Source organism: Saccopteryx bilineata, chromosome 6 (genome assembly GCF_036850765.1).
Source record: "Saccopteryx bilineata isolate mSacBil1 chromosome 6, mSacBil1_pri_phased_curated, whole genome shotgun sequence".
In the NCBI taxonomy this organism is placed as follows: domain Eukaryota; kingdom Metazoa; phylum Chordata; class Mammalia; order Chiroptera; family Emballonuridae; genus Saccopteryx; species Saccopteryx bilineata.
This window is the reverse complement of record NC_089495.1, coordinates 190,311,117-190,318,483: the sequence shown is the minus strand read 5'-3', so window position 1 is coordinate 190,318,483 and position 7,367 is coordinate 190,311,117.

Genomic DNA, 7,367 nt, shown 5'->3' with positions numbered 1-7,367 from the left:
TTTATCCAGTCATCTATTGATGGGCTTTTTGGTTGTTTCCATGTCCTGGCCACTGTGAACAATGCTGCAATAAACATGGGGCTGCATGTGTCTTTACGTATCAATGTTTCTGAGTTTTGGGGATATATACCCAGTAGAGGGATTGCTGGGTCATAAGGTAGTTTTATTTGCAGTTTTTTGAGGAACCACCATACTTTCTTCCATAATGGTTGTACTACTTTACATTCCCACCAACAGTGTATGAGAGTTCCTTTTTCTCCACAGCCTCTCCAACATTTGCTATTACCTGACTTGCTAATAACAGCTAATCGAACAGGTGTGAGGTGGTATCTCATTGCCGTTTTGATTTGCATTTCTCTAATAGCTAAAGAAGATGAGCATCTTTTCATATATCTGTTGGCCATTTGTATTTCTTCCTGGGAGAAGTGTCTATTCATATCCTCTTCCCATTTTTTTATTGGATTGTTTGTTTGTTTGTTGTTGAGTTTTATGAGTTCTTTGTATATTTTGGATATTAGGCCCTTATCTGAGCTGTTGTTTGAAAATATCATTTCCCATTTAGTTGGCTTTCTGTTTATTTTGTTATCAGTTTCTCTTGCTGAGCAAAAACTTCTTAGTCTGATGTAGTCCCATTCATTAATTTTTGCCTTCACTTCTCTTGCCATTGGAGTCAAATTCATAAAATGCTCTTTAAAACCCAGGTCCATGAGTTGAGTACCTATGTCTTCTTCTATGTACTTAATTGTTTCAGGTCTTATGTTTAGATCTTTGATCCATTTTGAGTTAATTTTTGTACAGGGAGAGAGACTGTAGTCCAGTTTCATTCTTTTGCATGTGGCTTTCCAGTTTTCCCAGCACCATTTATTGAAGAGGCTTTCTTTTCTCCATTGTGTGTTGTTGGCCCCTTTATCAAAAATTATTTGACTATATATATGTGGTTTTATTTCTGGACTTTCTATTCTGTTCCATTGGTCTGAGTGTCTATTTTTCTGCCAATACCATGCTGTTTTGATTGTCGTGGCCCTATAATAGAGTTTGAAGTCAGGTATTGTTATGCCCCCAGCTTCATTCTTTTTCTTTAGGATTGCTTTGGCTATTCGGGGTTTTTTATAGTTCCATATAAATCTGATGATTTTTTGCTCTATTTCTTTAAAAAACGTCATTGGAAGTTTGATGGGAATTGCATTAAATTTGTATATTGCTTTGGGTAATATAGCCATCTTGATTATATTTATTCTTCCTAGCCAAGAACAAGGTATATTCTTCCATCTCATTATATCTTTTTCGATTTCCCTTAACAATGGTTTATAGTTTTCATTATATAAGTCCTTTACATTCTTTGTTATGTTTATTCCTAAGTATTTTATTTTTTTTGTTGCAACCGTGAAGGGGATTATTCTTTTGAGTTCCTTCTCAGTTGTTTCATTGTTGGCATATAGAAAGGCTATTGACTTCTGTATGTTAATTTTGTATCCTGCGACCTTACTGTATTGGCTTATTGTTTCTAGTAGTCTTTTTGTGGATTCTTTGGGGTTTTCGATGTATAGGATCATATCATCTGCAAAAAGTGATACCTTTACTTCTTCTTTTCCGATATGGATGCCTTTTATTTCTTTGTCTTGTCTGATTGCTGTGGCGAGAACCTCTAGTACCACATTAAATAAGAGTGGAGAGAGTGGACAACCCTGTCTTGTTCCTGATTTAAGGGGGAAAGCCTTCAGTTTAATGCCATTTAATATGATGTTAGCTGATGGTTTATCATATATGGCCTTTATCATGTTGAGATATTTTCCTTCTATACCCATTTTGTTGAGAGTCTTAAACATAAAATTGTGTTGTATTTTATCGAAAGCCTTTTCTGCATCTATTGATAATATCATGTGGTTTTTGTTCTTTGTTTTGTTGATATGGTGTATTACATTAACCGTTTTACATATGTTGAACCATCCTTGAGATTCTGGGATGAATCCCACTTGATCATGATGTATTATTTTTTTAATATGTTGTTGTATTCGATTTGCTAGTATTTTGTTTAGTATTTTAGCATCTGTATTCATTAGAGATATTGGTCTGTAGTTTTCTTTTTTTGTGCCATCCTTGCCTGGTTTTGGTATGAGGGTTATGTTGGCCTCATAAAATGTGTTTGGAAGTATTGCTTCTTCTTCAATTTTTTGGAAGACTTTGAGTAGAATAGGAACCAAGTCTTCTTTGAATGTTTGATAAAATTCGCTGGTATAGCCGTCAGGGCCTGGACTTTTATTTTTGGGGAGGTTTTTAATGGTTTTTTCTATTTCTTCTCTACTGATAGGTCTGTTTAGGCTTTCTGCTTCTTCTTGACTCAGTCTAGGAAGGTTGTATTTTTCTAGGAATTTATCCATTTCTTCTAGGTTGTTGAATTTAGTGGCATAAAGTTTTTCATAGTATTCTACAATAATTCTTTGTATATCTACAGTGTCCGTGGTGATTTCTCCTCTTTCATTTTGGATTTTGTTTATATGAGTTCTTTCTCTTTTTTCCTTGGTAAGTCTTGCCAAGGGTTTGTCAATTTTGTTGATCTTTTCAAAGAACCAGCTCCTTGTTCTATTAATTTTTTCTATAGTTTTTCTGTTCTCTAATTCATTTATTTCTGCTCTGATTTTTATTATTTCCTTTCTTCGGCTGGTTTTGGGTTGTCTTTGTTCTTCTTTTTCTAGTTCCTTAAGGTGGGAAGTTAAGTGGTTCACTTGGGCTCTCTCTTGTTTGTTCATATATGCCTGAAGCGATATGAACTTCCCTCTTATCACTGCTTTTGCTGCATCCCATAGATTCTGATATGTCGTATTGTCATTTTCATTAGTCTGTATATATCTTTTGATCTCTGCACTTATTTCTTCTTTGACCCATTCATTTTTTAAAAGTATGTTGTTTAGTTTCCACATTTTTGTGGGATTTTTTTCCTCTTTTTTGCAGTTGAATTCTAGTTTCAAGGCTTTATGATCAGAAAATATGCTTGGTACAACTTCAATTTTTCTGAATTTGCTGATGTTGTTTTTGTGGCCCAACATATGGTCAATTCTTGAGAATGATCCATGTACACTGGAGAAAAATGTATACTCAGTCACTTTGGGATGAAATGTCCTGTAGATGTCTATCATATCCAGGTGCTCTAGTGTTTTGTTTAAGGCCACTATGTCTTTGTTGATTCTCTGTTTGGATGACCGATCTAGAGCCGTCAGCGGTGTATTGAGGTCTCCAAGTATGATTGTATTTTTGTCAGTTTTTGTTTTAAGATCAATAAGTAGCTGTCTTATATATTTTGGTGCTCCTTGGTTTGGTGCATATATATTAAGAATTGTTATGTCTTCTTGATTCAGTGTCCCCTTAGCCATTATGAAATGGCCATTTTTGTCTCTGAGTACTTTTCCTGTCTTGTAGTCAGCATTATCCGATATGAGTATTGCTACACCTGCTTTTTTTTGGATGTTATTTGCTTGGAGTATTGTTTTCCAGCCTTTCACTTTGAATTTGTTTTTATCCTTGTTACTTAGATGAGTTTCCTGTAGGCAGCATACAGTTGGATTTTCTTTTTTAATCCATTCTGCTACTCTGTGCCTTTTTATTGGTGAGTTTAATCCATTTACATTTAGTGTAATTATTGATACTTGTGAGTTCCCTATTGCCATTTTATATCTTGCTTTCTGTTAGTTTTGTGTCTTGTTTGATCCTTCTCTTTCGTTTTTCTATCTTTTGTTTTTATTTGGTTGTATTCCATACATCTTTCCTCTGTTGCTATCTTTTTTATCTCATGTGCTTCTGTGGTGGTTTTTTCAATGGTGGTTACCTTTGAGTAATGAAAAGGGTCCCTACCCTGTTCATTGTAGTGAACTATTTTGTGAGTACTTTTGCACTCCATCGTCCTTTGCTACTGTTAATCTCCATCTTCTCCCCCTCTTTCTTTTTGTTGTTGTCACAGTTTAAATTTGGTTTTATTGTGTTCTTCTTGGAGCTTTTACTTGTGGCTCTGTTTTTTTTTGTTCTTTGTATCTGATTGGAGAACCCCCTTTAGTAATTCCTGGAGTGGGGGTTTTCTGATGATAAATTCCCTCATCTTTTCTGTATCTGTGAATGTTTTTATTTCTCCTTCGTATTTGAAGGATAGCTTTGATGGGTATAGTATTCGTGGCTGAAAGTTCCTCTCTTTCAGGACTTTAAATATTGGGGTCCACTCTCTTCTAGCTTGTAGAGTTTCTGCTGAGAAATCTGATGATAATCTAATGGGCCTTCCTTTATATGTTGTATTCTTCTTTTCCCTGGCTGCCTTGAGAATTTTTTCTTTGCTGTTGGTTTGTGTCAATTTCATTATGATATGCCTTGGAGTAGGTTTGTTGGGGTTAAGAAAACTCGGAGTTCTGTTTGCTTCTTGAACTTGAGGCTTTAGTTCTTTCCACAGGCTTGGGAAGTTCTCATCTATTATTTGTTTGAGTATGTTCTCCATTCCATTTTCTCTCTCTTCTCCCTCTGTATACCTATTATTCTTATGTTATTCTTTTTGATGGAGTCAGATAATTCTTGTAGGGCTATCTCATTTTTTTTAATTTTTGAGTCTCTTTTTTCTTCTCTCTGTTGTGCCTCAAGTTGCTTGTCTTCTATTTCACTAATCCTCTCTTCTATCTGACCTGTTCTATTAGCTAAGCTTGTTACTTCGTTTTTCAGCTCGTGAATTGAGTTTTTCATCTCTGTTTGATTTGTTTTTATAGTTTCAATTTCCTTGGACATATATTCTTTGTGTTCATTGAGTTGTTTTCTGAGCTCCCTATATTGCCTTTCTGTGTTTTCTTGTATATCTCGGAGGATTTTTAGGATTTCTATCTTGAATTCTCTGTCATTTAGCTCCAAGGTTTCCAATATATTAAATTTTTTCTCCATAGATTTTTCCTCATCTAGCTGTGTTACCTCTCTTTCTTTTGTATCCATGATATTCGATTTTCTCTTCCTTAATGGCATCTGAGGGTGGTTTTGTTGATAGTATTAATGAGATTTAATAAAGAATAAAAAGTTAAAAAAAATAAAAAAAATAAAAAATCGAAAAGAGTTGTTTTTTTAAAAAAAAATTTAATAATGAAATAAAGAAAAATAAAATAAAATAAAAATTTTTTAAAAAATGAAATTATTCCCCCCCTCCTTTTTTCCTCTCCTCTCCTCTCCCCTCTTTCTTGAGAAAATCTTGTGGTGGACTGTGAGTTATAACAAACAATGCCTGTGATGGAGGGCCTGAATTGGGGAAAAGTAATAAAGGGGCAAAAAAGAAAAAAAGAAAAAAAAAAAAAAAAAAGGAAAAAAAAGAAAAAAAAGAAAAAAGAAAAAAAAAAGAGCGTATGGACCCACAAAAAGCAAATAAGGAAAAAATTTGGGTCAAGACTAAAATGATTTGCTTTTAGGTGTTGGTTGTCTAAGAGTTATGATGAGAGGAATAAGAGGAAAACGGAAAAATGGGGGGACAAATTAAAAACTTACTATTGTATTTAGTGGAACAAGAACTAGATAATATGGAGAGCCAGGGATGGGAGCACTGCTAGTGAGTTAAAAAGGTGAAGTAAAAACCCCCCAAAATGCCACAAACATAGGTTTGAGTCCCAGATAAGATAATTTGTTTGTTATTGAGGTTTGAATGAGAGGAGATGTAAAGGAGAAAGGAAGAAACTAATATAGAGGGAGAAAAGAAAGAGAGAGAGAGAAAAAAAAGAGGGAACCACTAAAAGAAGAAAAAAGAAAGGAGAGAGAGAGAGAGTTAAGGGTTTTGGAGTGCAACCCTCATAGAGAGAAAGGAAGAGAAGAGAAAAGATAATGGGAGATGTAACACTTATGGGTAGTGTAGTTCAAGGAGAGGAGAGAGTAAGACCAGTAGAGAGTTAATCGGCCAAATTGGAGGAAGAAAAAAAAGTATCAAGAATGAAGAAAAGAGAAACAAACGAACAAATATAATAAAATGTGATAGGTTATAAAGTCTGCAGATTATTCTTGATTTTGAGAGGTTATCTTCTTGCTTTTTCTTTTCTCTCCCTCTTCCTGGTCGGTGACTCTGTACCCCGGGTTCTGCCCCTTTGGCACGCTCAGGTAGAGGCTTGCAGTTGATAAGTCTCTATGGCAATGTCATGTATTGTGCTTTAGTCTCGTGGGAGTCGAGGCTCATTAGCATTTATAGGCTCCGACAGTGAGAGAGTCCGTGTTCCTGGAGCCTTTCTCCTAGTCTTTCCTTCCTCAATTAGTAGCCTGATAATCCAGCTATGGGGTTGCTGCTGCCTCTGCCTGGATAGTAAGAGGCTCAAAGAGCTGGCAACTCCCCACTCTATTTCCACTCAGCACAGGGCTCTGGGTAAGGCTCAGTCAGTCAGAGCTGCTAGCATAATCAGGCGGGCTTTCCGCCCACTCAAAGACCACTGGCTCTGCCACTCTGTCCGGTAACACAAGCGGGCGCCCACTTCTGGGGGGCGCTTGGAGGAAACTCTCATTCACTGTCTGCGACCAGGATATCCAGCCAGCAGTCTCACGCTCTGAGTGAAACCCCCAACCGCAGGGAAAAGTTGCAGCGTTGGAATTGAGTCTCGCTCCGTCCCCGTGCGTGGCTTTTGCAAGGCGCTGGGGCGGCCCGAGATTCCGCTTTGGCCCACACAAAGGCCCCTGACTCTGCCCCTCTCTGCGATAACACGGGCGCGCACTGCGGAGGCACTCGGAGGAATCGCTCACTCCTTATCTGCGCGCGCACACCAGGATATGAGGCCGGCCGCGGTTCCCTCTGAGTGAAACCCTCACCAGCACGGAAAATCTCCACCGTTGGAAGTAGTTCTCACTCCCTCCCGTGCGTGGCTTTCCCAGGGCACTGGGGCTGCCCAGAGACTCTGTCCTCGGCCCACAGAAAGGCCTCTGACCCTGCCTCTCTGTGGGGTAACACGGGCACCCACTCTCGGGGCCTAGGAAGAAATTTTCGCCCACTAACTGTGCACCGACCAGGAGACCGGGTAAAATGGCCGCTCTGCTTGTCTTTCTTTGTTTGGGTTTGGCGCGAGTGTTAGCTTGTATTGCCCGGGTTGCCACAGGATCAGATTTTCCTCGGCTTGGATCTGTGTGCCACAGCCTGGTTCGGCCGTTTGTGCCGCGGCGGCCTGGATCTATTCACCCCCTTTGCCCGCCTCAGTTTCTATATTCACAGTTACCAGAGAAAGCCGCCCTGTTTAGGTTAGTGAGGAAGGCGGAGCATTTCTTACTCCCTTTTTCCTTCGGGGTTTGGTTATATATTTAGCCAATTTTTCACTCAATCATACCTTTGGGTGTATTGCGAAGCATTTGGAAGCTCCAAGTATAGGTTTTTCTGTTTCTGGTTGAAGATCTTG